Source organism: Diadema setosum, chromosome 12 (genome assembly GCF_964275005.1).
Source record: "Diadema setosum chromosome 12, eeDiaSeto1, whole genome shotgun sequence".
Classification (NCBI taxonomy): Eukaryota; Metazoa; Echinodermata; class Echinoidea; order Diadematoida; family Diadematidae; genus Diadema; species Diadema setosum.
In genome coordinates this window covers 24,813,387-24,828,551 of record NC_092696.1, presented here as the reverse complement: position 1 = coordinate 24,828,551, position 15,165 = coordinate 24,813,387, and positions in this window count along the sequence as shown.

The window sequence follows — 15,165 nt, the reverse complement described above, 5'->3', positions numbered from 1 at the left end:
TTTGGTTAATATCATCTTACCGTGAACATTTGCTTCAGTAAAAACTACCTGGCAGAAAGGCTGTTCGCTGTCAGATGGATCAATTGTCATAGTTTGCAACCCGGGCTCTCAAAGACACGTAGGTCCTATCAATATACCTTACAAAAACTTGTGAAATAAAACCACTAGCTAAAGATTACACATCTTATGTAGAAAAATTACCATAAAGTATTACAGAGATAATACTAAATGAAGCTGATGCAGATAAATAGTTCTTCTGGTGATGTTGCCTACGATCAAATTCCATCCAAAGTTTTACGGAAGTATAACGAATTTCCCCAAAGTTTTAAAGCAACATAGCAAGGGAACCTACTCATAAGTGGAGAATGATGTTGCTGAACACAACGAAGTAACAAAGGAAAGCAGCAAATTGTCACTCTGAAACAGGTTTTCAGAACGACTGCTATACCAAGTTACTCACGTTCGTTCCAGGCGGACCGTACTAAGATGTGACGGTCATCAATGTGGATTTGCATTTTTATATGTAGGGATGATCATACCGGACTTCGAGTAAGGAAGGAAACATAGACGGAAGATAATTAGGAAGAAGTGGCATTTTTAAAGGAAGAGGAAGAAGGAAAGAGGATGTAAATTAAGATGAACACGTCCTCACATGATAAGAGCTTAGCTATTGATTTTCCAGGATATTTTTTTTTTCTCCTTATGAGTTTAGAATTACCATAGTGGGTACTGTCTTGTTGCAAAAAGTTGACAGATCACTTTCTGTGCGTGAGCGGGGGAGAGCGGCCGCCGAACCGGACTATGGGCTGGCCGCTCAAAAGATACGGACAATGTTCATATTACGTTCCTACTCGGGGTACCTACATGCTGCCATGCGTGGATAGGAACGAACTGGGACGATATTGTGAATAAAATACTGACAAATGTTAGTAAAAAAAAAAATAGAGCTGTGGCGAAGGTACAGGAGATAACAGTCAAGACACCTGATACTGACAATAGTATGATGTTACCAACTCATTTTTGTCTCATTAGTGTTAGCACTGTTTATCTTAAAACACTCAGCCGTCACTGTTAATAGTGCACGGACATTGACAGGACCCATTGGCCAAGACTGATTTGATTTGATTTGAATTAATTTCAACTTTGTGTTCACAAAAGAAATAACCGACTTATAAAGTAAATATCAATGTACAGTAACATTTTGTCCCTTTTCGCGTACAAAAATAATTGAAATGTATATATTCTAATAACGTCATGGTATGCATTTGCATCAAAATGGTGAAGTACATAATAGTCATAAGAACCAAAGTGGAAAGCCTAAATCAAAAGCACAGCTTGTATTCAATTCAATTCAGTTCAATTCAATTCAAATGAAATTTTATTTCATATAACACATGTTCTTGCACAAATTCAGTGAATACAAAACGTAATATGTATTACAAAAAAAAAATGCATATAGAAACTAATTGTTCAAAATAATTGCGTTAATGGAAAAGAGGGACCCACGTTGCTTAGGCCCTTAATAATCATGGAAAAGGAGGGACCTTGTCCAAGGATGCACGTGTCGGGCAAGAATCAGTCTCCATTTCGTTTTAGCAATCAATTGTTAGTTAACGCCATTTTGAAAATAACCATAGTGCTCCGTGTGACTTTGCTAGGGAAAATACAGCCTTGTTGTAGCAAAGTGAAACCTGTAAAGCTTTCTACACCAATACCAACTTCATACAGACACAAAAATATATGCACTGTGGCAGACACACACTCACCACGCACACACACTACACAAATACTCATTCAAGCATAACATAAACGAAAATGAGGTCTGAAATCTGATGCAGATAATGACAATTCAACCAGTTTTCAACGAAATCTTTATAGGAATAGAAACCTGTCATGTAAAACACCGCTGTATGAAAACATTGAAGGAAAAAGTACAATATGAACAAGAAAAGAACGTTTCTGCTTATGACCTAAAAGTGTCATTTTGCAGGGACATTTATAACTCAGTGAGCAGAGATGAGCACAAAACAGGTTATATGGACTCAGTTTAATGTATTTGTCAGTGCGGCAATATAAGCTCACGAAATGTCCGTGAGTCCTTGTGGTGTGGCGGAGATGAAATCGGGCTGGAATTATGAGTTTGCATAGTGTAAAATGATATACTCGTTCTTGCGATCCACATCATAATCATGTAAATTTGCTTTTCTCGCAGAGAGCAAACTAAATTGTTATTTTGTGAGGTTTGAAGCATTTCGCAAAATATTTTAGGAAGACGAATATAGATTCAATATCCCAACCTACTAAAACTGATAATCTTCATTATAGCATATTATAAGAATCCAATACTGTAGAAAGGCCAATACCGCCAGCGGCAAAATACTGAAGGAATCAAATATATCATATCATGCAGCATTATCATTATATCCTATACGTTGCTGCATTGTCGACTGCTTAAGAACAATTAAATTCGTCTACCACATTGGTCTACCACATGGTAATATTTTCGTTAAAATCTGCAAACTTTATTTTCTTCTTCGTATATTGCTCCATAAAATGTGCCTCTCAATGCGCAGTAATATGGGGGGGGGGGGGTCGACAGTTAGTTTTGTTAGTCGATCATGTAATGACGAGTTAGTTCACCACTGCCCAAAGTAAGTTTGATTTTGTTTTGTTTTGTTTTGTTTTGTGTTCTTATTGGGAGTTTTAATGGATGACATGCAGGTTCGTTGTTGTCAAGGAGACTATATTTTATATTTTGAATATAGCAAGAGAGAGTTGTAAGCTGCATACAGACACATTACGAGAGTTAAAAATGAACATGAGTTGATGATTTTTAGATTATTCTTGTCGTTGTTGCCGGCTTGATATTCGGTAGATAATAATTGTCCATGCTTTATGTAGAAAGACCACAAAATAATAATAAGAAAAGAAAATAATAATAGGTAGGAGACCTATCATTAGTGAGTACTGCATGACACTCCATCCCAAAACATAACAATTCACTTACCCTTTCCACATAACATCGCAATTTGTTAAATTCCCTTTGATTATTGTGTTATGATATAACCTGACCTGGCGGTACACCTCAAAACCAATGTATGCAGTGGTTTTAGGGGGACTCTCTAGGTTTTCCCCTTTCGGTTTCTAACAATACTCACAGGTTCTCATTGACCTGAGGACCGGAAACTCCTTTTGATTCTTTTCTTATTTTTTCCCTAATATGGGTGGACCTATACTCTGAAAGGAGTTGTGGAGATTTTCTATTTCACTTTGTTATCATTTTTCTTTGCTTGTTAGCCAAGCCGCTCAGGTGAAATTCAAGAGAGAAGGAAAATATCTAATTCACTTGTAAAACTAGGATGAAATGATAAATATAGGTCCTTTATTTTGATGTGATATTTTAGTGCTGCAAGTGTAGGATTCTGATCTGGGTATTTGGTGTCGTGTGGCCTTGCGCCAAGCCTTGGTCTTGAAATAATATTCTCTCATCATCTGCATGCAATTTGTAATGAAGGAAATATGAATTAATGAATGACTGATTAATTTGTTATCTGTATAAGTTTAATTAGTCATTTAATGACCATTCACTCGGTGTTTATTGTAGAAATCAAAATGGAAGTTGTTATTGATGTCTGTAGTCATACATTTTCCGCCAGTGCCCTCTTTTCTGTAAGGTAACTAGTTCCTTCTCTTGATCTCACCGTTCCCTTCTTAGTGACATTTTGCATGAAGAAAGACTTGTACTAGAATTTTATTGGCTGGCTTTGGATATGGTTGATGGCTATCTTGGACAGTTAAGGGCTAGTGACACTTAGAATGGATTACAATATTACTATCATCACATTCAACCCTACGGGGCAAGTCTCGTGTAGATTGTGCCAAACGTGTTACCTGTCATAGATGCTGTATGTTTGGATGTTAGATTGTAGGTGCTATAGCCTGGCAAATATCACATCGAATGTTTCGGAATTTCTGGGACCAAAGATGTTAACAAAGGTATTTCACATGATTTAAATGGAGTTGTGCATTGTGTTTTAGTAGTCGGGGATCTGATATTTTTTACACTTGTAAATTAGTCAGTGTGTAATTACCGAACACTAAAAACTTGCTTATGGCAAATACACGTTCCCAATCAAAAATTTCCTCAGAATAAAAGAAAATTGCCTTGTATGGGGAAAATCTATGATACATCACTTACTTGTACTTCTCTGGACACATGGGGCGTCCCTTCCAATATCACATCACTCTCTTTTGTTAATAACTTGTTCAATTATAATGAATCAAGACTATGTTCTTTGTCCAGCTTAATCTGAATAAAAGGCATTCTGATCAAAACCTTCACAGTCATTATCGTACGATGACGCAAAGTTCTTGTCTCCTCACAATTATGATCATTTCTTATAAAGTGCTGTTGAATGATACAATAGGTTACCGACACCGTTTGCACAGCACAGCATTGATACCGTTTCTCTTTACTGACGGTTGGAGTCTATAGTCAGAATATAGAGGAGGATCGACATGCGCACGTTGTGGTGTATTGCGTTTGGACATCACAAGCGTGTTGCACTAAGACTAGTTTCCACAGAACTGGGCGTTCATATCAGAATGAATAGAGTGTGGACTTGAACGACACAGACACAAATAGAATTGCAGTCTGATCTTCGCGTCGGCAGCACCCAACCTGCCCACACGCCTTTGCCAAGCGATCTAGCTGCTGCCTAAAGGAGTGTACTGATACAATGTATATTATATAACAAGTCTGATTTAGCCACTTGATTGCTTGGCAGCATTATAGAATATTATCAATTCATTTTGATTCGAATGACGTGTTTGTGGTAGCCATAAACGCATCACCGATCGATGACGACAATCGATCGGTGAAAATCAGGGTAATTGTTCATGAACTTTACTGGAAAATACAAAATTCTTTAGTCTGCCACATTGCAAGCTTATCAGCTTATCAGAGATTGTGACGCACTAAAAAAAAAAGACAAAAAATGCATTCGCAACCCCCTGTATTATTCCATTGTTTTATAGTCTTTCCACTAAGAACATGTTGGTACACGAGCCTCTATCGCGAATATTGTAATGTGTCCATTAGATAGATACCTTCACGTTGCTGTCTGTTAAATCCCCCGTGGAGAATGCTAATCTCTTTCAAGAGGTGAACATCAAATGAGTGTTTACATGAGACGACTCATGTGGCTGTCTGCTGTATTCATTGTTTGACGTACGCGACACTGTCTTTTCCAAACTCATCAAGATACATATTAACCGAGGCGATAATAATTTATGCAAAGTTAGAGGCCTCAACTTGTGATTTCATGTGGCGACTTGAGAAATGACGTTAACCTGCCAAAATAGAACGTTCATTAATAATTCCTGACATCGTATGAAACCCATTCAAAGCAATAAGACTTGTGTTTCTCAAGCAAACTTTTTTTGTGTGTGTGTGAGGGTATAGACCTCGCACAATCTTTGGGGGTATCTCACTGAGCGGCGAATGTTTGCGACTGTAGCGAAATCTAGGGAGTTTTATTTCTTTGCCAGGGTTCATGAACAGTTGCAATCAAATTCGTTAACAATCGCGACCAAATTCGCACACAGTTTTCACTGTCGTAAACAGTTTTTCTTGTCGCAAAGAAAATTTTGAACATGTTCAAAATTTCTTTGCAATCATATTCGCAAACAGTTGTCCTTGTTGCACAGCAACTTTAAATTGCAATTGTTTACGAATTTGATTTGAACTGTTAACGAACTCTAATATTCCCTAGAATTCGCTACGCTCGCAAACATTCGCAGTTCATTGAGATATCTCCTTTATATCACACGCAAGGACTGTAAAGGGGATATGTATCTCACTGTGCTGCGAATGTTTTCGAATGTTCGCGAATGTAGCGAATTTTCGGTTCGGCGGGGTTTGTAAACAGCTGCGCTGACCGAAGTTTGTAAACAGTTGCAATCATATTCGCAAACAGTTTTCCTTGTTGCAAAGAAACTTTAAAATTGAATCTATTTTTTTTTTATCAGTTCAAAGAAATAAAAAAAAAAGATTTGTGCAACAAGAAAAACTGTTTGCGACAATGATAACTTTTTAAGAATTTGATCGCACCTGTTTACGAATTTGATTGCAACTGTTAGCCCTGACGAAACCTTAAATTCGCTGCGTTCGCAAACATTCGCCGCTCAGTGAGAACGAAAGTATCACTTTAGTACAACTTCGAGCTGATGGCGGTGATTGCTAGCATAGCTGTCTTAGTGTCAACTAACTTGATGTTCTGTAGGTATTTCAGCATATCTGCTGTGGTCACTTTATGGTAATAACACCATTTTTCCGAAACGTGAAACGTCTTCTTGTGAGAGAACTACACGGTATCGTATACAAGCCAATGAGTGTAGCCGTATGACGGTGCCGTATTATAATTAAGTTGCCGAAGACGTCAAATAGACAATGCAAGATCTTGGTAAATTTTAAAAGGAAGTATACACGTAGATGAAAGTGACTCTCGGAAGGACCTCATTCAATGCTTGACCTTGAGTATCGATGAGTCATCATGGGTCGTGGCATCACAGCTCGAGGCTCGTGATCACCATTTTCTGGCATTCCTAACAGCCAATGAAAAAGGAGGTTAATTAGTTAGATTAAGTTGAATTGCTCTGATTGGATGAGAGACGGTTTGCTATGTTGACGATCTCCGTTTTTTTGTTCCGGTTTGCGCAGGTACGTGTATCGTACATCTTGTAAAGGTTCCCAGGCATTTAATCAAATGACAGATATGGAAATAAATTAGTTGGCCGCAATCCAAACGAATGAAAGCGGACATCAGTACAATATAATAGCTATAATAGGTACTCGCGTGTAGTCACCTAGATCTGTCATCAAGCCATCAGGGGCTGTTCGTGTGTGTCGAACCTCCTTGACTTTTCTTTCAGTATGTTTCCGTAAACTATTGACCAATCACAAGTGAGGATTGTCAGCACGTGACTCGATGCATGGCGCATGTCACCGTACACCACCGACTTCTAGCAGCACATAAAGTAAACACCCTTGCCCTTCACGCTTTCACGCTTTTGAAGGGCTGTACTCAAAATGGGGCGGGCTCATTAACACGCTTATCTGGACGAAGCCAACGTTGGCGATCGGGTGACATTGTTTTGGGTTCAAGCCATTCAGCGCTTTGCTCTCCTCAAGTACAGTTTCCTGCTTGCTCATATTATTTACTCCTCTTAAGCCGCAGACCCTGGACATGAAATTAATTTTTATGAACTCAGTTCCGAATAGGTTTCATCAATAGGTGTCTCCGGCTAATTGGACTCCCCGGGGAAGCTCTTTTCATGAGGCTATCGCCACTTAAATCGAAGACCACCTGTATTTCATCATTTGTCAACAATACAGTAATGCCAGTAGAGAAGAGGAACTGGTCTGTATTTACTTGTACAAAAAATACTTAGGACACTGCTCTAACTTTTGTTGTTGCGACGTGTAGCTACCCGCCTGAGACCTTCATTGTTCAATACCATGGCCGATGACACGGGTGAGTGCTCACTGGCCGAGATGTCGATATTGCGTCCAGCCAAGTATAATTATCATGAGTGTATTACACATTGTCTAAAGAGGCAGGCACATCTTCACTTTATTTAGATAACTCCAAACCAGTGTAAATTCATTTTCTAGTTTGTCAGCCTGCACACTGCTGATTTCCCCAGTCTCATTGCTGTTATCTTAAAGTAGAGTTATGTCGTCAACGCTATGCATTAGGTGCACTTTTGACATAAAGAAAAAAAAAGTATTTTATAATATAACTTTACTTGATTTTTTTTCAAGGCCTGAATCCATTTCATTATGAAACTTGTATGAAATTTCGGACTTTTTGTTCATATTATTGTTCTATTCATTTTCATCGAATAGAAATGTTTATTTTCATATTAAGCCTTGATAGATATCATGTGATAAAGAGAATGTACAAGTATGTTATATGTGTATAGAATGTAGATTTATTTTCCAGTTCTATAAATCAAAGTGTCTTTCGAAAATGATTCTTTTCATGTCTTCATCAATACGCCGCATTGTTCTGACTGCAGGTGACTGGGATTATTTTTAAGTTTTTCGAATGTTAATACTGCGGAAAATTTAATACCAGTTTTAGTTTCGATGTTGAATGTTTTTCGATCGTGTGCCAAGTCTTTCACTGCAGCATGTTTCCATCTTTAGTCATATCCTGTCAAATATTCTTGTGAATGATTACCCGACCAAGTTATAATGTAGAATTGCTTTTAGGGATATGGTCTCCAGAAACTGTTGATGTGCTCATGCACATGTGCTCATGCACAGTATGTTCTCACAAAATATGAAAGCAGGCTATTTGAGGTCACATAAATCATGAATTAACTTGACTTTTACAGTGATAAAAATCTGCATATCAATAATTAATGATAACTATGAGTGAAAAACAATCGGAGAAAAGGTAAAAAAAAAACAATTTGTCAGTTAAACTATCGTAAAACAAGGGTTCATAACTTACAGAAAAGAAGATACAATTTACCTGCAACTTTTCAGGAGTCATGGCCTGGGAGAAGTGAATCTGTGTGAAAATTTGTTATTACTTACTTTTCAGAAAAGAAAACAAACACAAAATATTACACAAATATGGTGTACTTTCCCTTAAGAGTATCTGGTTAAAACTATGGGCAAAGGTGCCTCCGAAGGAACTATGAATATAGTTCTTTTGGAGGCACTATATTGGAGGTCTATAGTTTTAACAAGAAAAATCGAAATTAGGCAAAGTATATTTCATTATATTTTGAATCAATAGATTTAAACAAAATATGGGGAAATGCGAAGCGAGAAGTGTGGTGGATGCGATGTTGTGAAGGGACCCTATACCGACTCTAAGAAGCAGCGCACGATGTCAGAACTGTTTTGTGATGTTACAATATTGTTTTGTTCGAAAATGTTACTTTTTACAGAGTGACAGTACGAAGCAATGCCCAATGCCAGAAGTGCTTTATAACGTCATAATTGCTTTGTTATGTATTCACAGACTAACGGTATACGAGCAGTGCGCAATGTCAAAATTGTTTCGTGATGTCACAATAATTGTTTAAAAATGTAACACTTCACAGAGTGACGGCACAAAGCTGTGCACAATTTCAGAATTGCTTTGTGACATCATTTTGCAAATAGTATGTCGTTACAGACGTGACGTCATTTTGCAAATAGTATTTCATGCAGTGTCAAATATGCAATGTCATGCCAACTTTCTGACATACTATAGTAGCTGAAAATTCCTATAAAACACGTGGAGCTCTTTCATCTAATCACTAGAGGATAATTTTTTTATCCAAAATATACTTATCGTTCTGCCGGATTCTGCCGGATTATAAAATTATGTAAAATAGATATCCTCATTTCATTTCTTTGTCAAATGGGATACTTACTTAATTCTGACTTTTTTTTTTGTGCAAGCAGGAGTAAAAATAGAAGTAGCAATTTCAGATGTGTAGGCGAAATAGAAGCAAATATAACATATTTATATATCCGTAGTATCAATAGAAGCTGCATTACTGACAATAAGACATTCCATCGAAATATAGCAGCAATGACCAAATCGCAGTGGTACAAGAAGAAATTATGATAGCAGAAGTAATCATCGATATAACCAGTGCATGTAAAAGGAGCAGTATACTTTACTTACTTTACTTTTAATTCTAATTTTCCGGTACGATGATGTAGGACAGGGCCTGTTCATCGATCAGGGTTGAGTTATCTTCTGCTGCTCTCCTTCCAATAGATACGTGTATTAACCTGCGCTGCTCTCATTACAATAAAGTTATATCTCAAAGTGAGATTAAACTGAAATTATAAAACATACACATGACAGGGAGGGTTGGGCGTAGTTAATCTGCTGCAGACCAAGGACTTTATGTAATTGTTTATGGAAAAAAATGCAACACCCTTTCTGTGCTCATACCCTATATACAACGGCGTTCGCTGAACATGCTGAGACCACTGCTTCTGGAAGAAAATTCCACATTTCAACCACTCTGTTAGTAAAAATGTACTTCCTCACATCCAATCTAGCAGACTGTTTTCCAAGCTTCATGGAATGACCATGAGTTCCCCCTCCACTGTTAAGACACAACATGTCACAGTTTGTGTGATATTGGCCGTGCAAGTACTTGTACGCGTCCATCACGTCTCCTCTTTTCCACCTGCATGTAACTGAGAGATGGTAAGGATAGGTGCATGGTGTAGACGTCTAGAGTAGGACAAAATGTCTATAAAATTCCTGGAATCATTGTAGTGGCCCTTCTTTGGACACCTAGCTTCAGGGGCTATCATATACATCCTGACTATTGCAAAATAGGTCTTGCAATGCCTTTAAACAAGAGACTAGCATTGTATAGTTCTTGAAACATAGCAGTTGCGCCAAGAATTGACTCCATGCTCCTGGCAACAGTAGATAAAGTAATGAGTAGAAAGGGTGGTGGAAGTTGTTGAGAAGTAGCAGTGATGTAAGTTGTATATTGCTGTATGGTGGAGATCTAAAATTATAAAGCTAAAAAAAAATATTACTAGCATTGATATCATAGAAATGAGTTCATCGGATTGAGAGGGCGGCAATTGTGTGTAAGCGCGGTGAGGTAGTTTCTTTTCATTTGCCGTTAATGGGGTCTACGCACTTCTGTATTGGTGATCACATCTTTGTAGGAGGCAAGTCAATCAAAACAATCAACAGCATTCCACAGCTCTAAATACGGAACATGAACAAAAATATATATCATGTGTCATGTGTTAAGCGATTGTCATGTACGATCTGAATGGATAAGCCCCAAACATGACCGTACGGTCGATGGGGAAGTCTTCGTCAGATGTAAACTTTTATGACAGTCATGATAGTAATAGTTGAAAAACATCACTCGTTGCATGTCAGGCTTATCTCATCTTCTGTAATTTCCTTTCATATCGTTTTTGCAAAAAAAAAAAAAAACCCAACAACAACAACAACAACAACAACAACAACTTTGTTATAATTAATTTGTGCAATTCATTTTTGTGAATTGAATTTCGTGTACAAAAGTAAAAGATCAATGATATCTTATGTATATTTTGTTTCACTATGTTTGGGGGGAATGCATCCTACAAGCATTGCTTCTTCAGCTTTCCGTCCCTTCTCCTGCATTTTCTAAACTTCAAAATGTTTTGTGCTTTTTTTCCCACCCTATCATTTCTTTATCCATAAATATCATTTTCATATTTTGTAATTGTTGACACATATATGTACTTATGTTTTATGTGAGAATAAATTGTATTTACAAGTTCTGTTGGAGATGGAAAAAAATAAATGAAATGAAATGAAATGAATAATACACCCACTAATATTAAGGACTGATACACTAAACATTTAATTATGTTAACTGCTACAAAATGTGTAATATCAAACATTAACAGAGGCCTGTTGTTGTTTTTTTTCTAAGTTGAATCCTACATAGATTTACAGGCACCTTCTGCTTTATCTTATTTTCCTTATTTTACATGATACTAACCATGGAGCTACTAACAGAGACTATAATAGCTCCATGATACTAACATTGTGTACTCACAATGAGCAGTTTGAGGGTTGTTCCTATATGCACAAAGCTTAGAAAACTTATGTTGTGCATGTACGTGATAAAATTTTGATCTACTGTACCTTATGTATATCGTTCAGTGGAATCATGGATATATTTAAAAGGAGAGAGGTCGGTCTCTAAAACGTTCTACAATGCTCATGGTCATCTCGAAAAAGATCATTCCATTCTTTAGTGTAGCCACTATTATATCGTGCTGCCTGTATTTCGAGTACAATTTTTGTTTTGTTTCTTCAGTGAAACATACTCTGGAGCCATGTGGTTAGAGCATAATGATCGTTGATACGATACTCTACCATGCAAGATGTCCAGTCATTCAGGAAAAATCAAAGCAAATAACAACAACAATAAATATGCAAGTGGCGTTGTAACTGGCAATCTGTATAGGGTGTCCATTCATGTATATGACTTTGATACACCTGCCAGAGTTCGACAAATTAACAAGGTGTTTGGTACGAAACTCTGACATCACGTTTTGTTCTACTCTATGGTCCCTCTCTTTGTTTGCCGCTATAAAATCCTTCTTTTTTGTTCAGTTTCTTTAAAAAAAGAAACAGCAACCTCTTTCATAACATTTATTACAAACTCTATAATATGAATGAAAATAGAAACTAGACTGTAGTAGTATCGTCAATGTGCAGATAAAAAACAAACGCTGCTGTTTTCCAGAAGTCACCCACAAGGGCCTTTGATGGAAGCTATACTGAACATCTCAGTGAAGGTTAGTTCTTCCACAATGCACAAAGGTCATTCCCTTGAACAGTATGTAGGAATGGATTGATGTGCAGGGGATGTTTAATTAATATCTACTTACCGCTACCTCTAACTTCTGAGGTATTTTGTCATCTTATCCATCCTTTATTTCATCAGATTCTCAGATGAGCAAATGTCCGTGAATTTGTTCTTGCATAAGTGCTTGTACCACTTTACGCTTCATGTCCACTTGAAAATAATGATCATTACATGTAAACGACCATGATTTAAATTCAACATCGATTTCAATATGTAGATCATTGTGGGAGGGCAATGAAAGCCCGTTTGCTTGATTGAAAAAAAGATGGCTCGAAATAATAACATGTCTACATCGTGAATGTATATAAAAAGCTGAAAAAATATAGAACTTCAAATTGTACATGAACAGTACATTGCAGGACAGGTAGAGAGAGAGAGAGAGAGAGATAGAGAAAGGAACAAGTTAAGCTTTTTTTATTTTGATATGATCATATCAAGCAGATGAGATTAAAATGTCATATCTCGCAGTCTCCCGCCATTGACCTTTTTTTTTTTTTGGGGGGGGGGGTCAAAGAAATAATAGAAATAACTTATCAAAAAATCAACAGTAGTGGTAGGGGCTTAAAGGAGCGAGCAGCTCGCTACTGCTGCATTACAACAAAACAACAAAAACAGCTGATTTTCATAATATTTCTATAACAAGCATAGGGCGTATTTTATATTACCACTTCATCTAATGTGCATGTGTGATATAGTCGTGGCGGATAACACTGTTCAATGAAAGCTTACGAAATTTGAGAGTTAGATGTCTATTTCCTTTCTATGTCATAAAAAACTAAATTGGTATTGAAACGCTCCATCCTGCCGGGAAAATGTATGGTTTAAGAAACAAAGCATATATATATATATATATATACACATATTACTTTTCCCAATCCTTCTTTATCATGAAGGAAATGTGTAGCTTTTAAATTGTCATAATTTTCTTGATGTAAACATGGATTAAACGGTTGGGATAAAAGAAGTGACGCTTTATATGTATGAAAGATGCAGTTATCATTATATCCTTATTTCTCATCTATTTTCTTATCTATAATCATTCACACACACAAAAATCATAACTTTGGCTATAATACCTGGTTTGCCTGGGAAAGAACTTCGTGTTTTTTTTTTTTTTGTTTTTTTTTTTACTGAGGAGGTGCTCTCCCCCCGGGCTCTCCCGTCCAGCTGTCTCGACAATCGGATGAAACAGATCTGTGTCACGAATTAGGCAATTCCATTGTGACGTAAATTAAAAAAAAAAATGATAATAATTTTCGCTGTGACAAAGCAGTACTCTTCAATAAAGGTACCGTTACTGTGACCTCATGTAGACGAGTTCGCTCTCAATTCAGTTATAGAATAACGTACTCACCGTTACTCTGTCATACATGATCACTGCAAAGTTATGTTGACTGTCACAAAACAGTCTCAACGTCCTTTTCAATTAATGGCGAAAAGAGTACAATATCTTGCGATATGGAATTCTGGCCGTCACGTACTAAACCAGTAAATGTGACTGTAGAATTGGAAATATGAAACACAATATGAGCGAAAGTATAAGCTTATGTAAATTTATGTAATGTTAGTGAAGAAGTGATCGACGATTCATAACCGTGTCCTTTCGTTCACCCCTATCTTACATGTCTAATGTAAGCAGGTCTGAGGACCCAAATCGAAAGTTCACCAAAGCCCTACATATCGTCCACAATCTGCAGGGTTGGCTAAGGCATCACACAAGCTGATTATTTGCTGTTTTGAATGGAATTTTTCACTTTTTCTCTTTTTTCAGGGGGGGGGGGGGATTGCCCTTGAAAGTATGGCACGTTTTCCTGTTGAGACCCGAAAGTCAAGCCCTTCTTTCCGTCATCTTACATTATTTTGAGAACACCATAAAATTAATTTAAATGTGAAGTTTAAAGCGGAGTTGGGAGACTAAACAAGTGGCATTCAAGTGTCTTGGACTATTTACCCGTTGTTTCAAAACATGGTTTATCTTTTTTTCTTCCTAAACACTGATTTCCGCAGAACGAGACAAAGAAGGTATCGGATCGTTATTCTATATATAGATAAAAATTGAAGCTACTCTCCGTTTTGGTAGTGTTGTCAATAACTATAATGTTAAAGAAATGGGAAAAAATAATATAACTTTGCATCCAGCATACAAACGGGCAGATTAAACCGTGTAAGCTTTAAATTAGAAGGATACATTGCAAGCAAACGCACTGCAAGTTTGCTTACAAGTTTGAATAGTATAAGATGTAAACAGAAGAATTGATCCAATGAAAAAATTGAAAGGCATTTGTAATATTTGTATCCTTTTGGCTGATAGAATATGGCTGCATCTTAGATAAAGCCGGAAGAGGTCAATTTTGTAACAGAACTTCAATTCAATAGTTTATTTATTTCCATCATCAAAAAGAAAAGAACAGAAAAAGTTGACATAATCCAAAGTGATACAATTTTTTTTCATTTCTCTTACACTCGTCTGATAAAGGATTTTTTCAAAAATACAATATAAAGTATATACACGAATGATGTCGTAAAAAAGAAACAATGCACTTTGCCATGGCAACAAAAATAGTAAATAATCACGATGATGGAAAACCGTGTTCCACTAAAAAGCCAAGCTTGTAAGACGTGGAACACTGGAACAAAACAACAACAGCACCAATTTGTTATACCAAATTGTTATACCAAACTTTGTTATACCAAACTTCTCTGACACTCAGATCCCTTACTGAATAACACGGGGATTCGTAA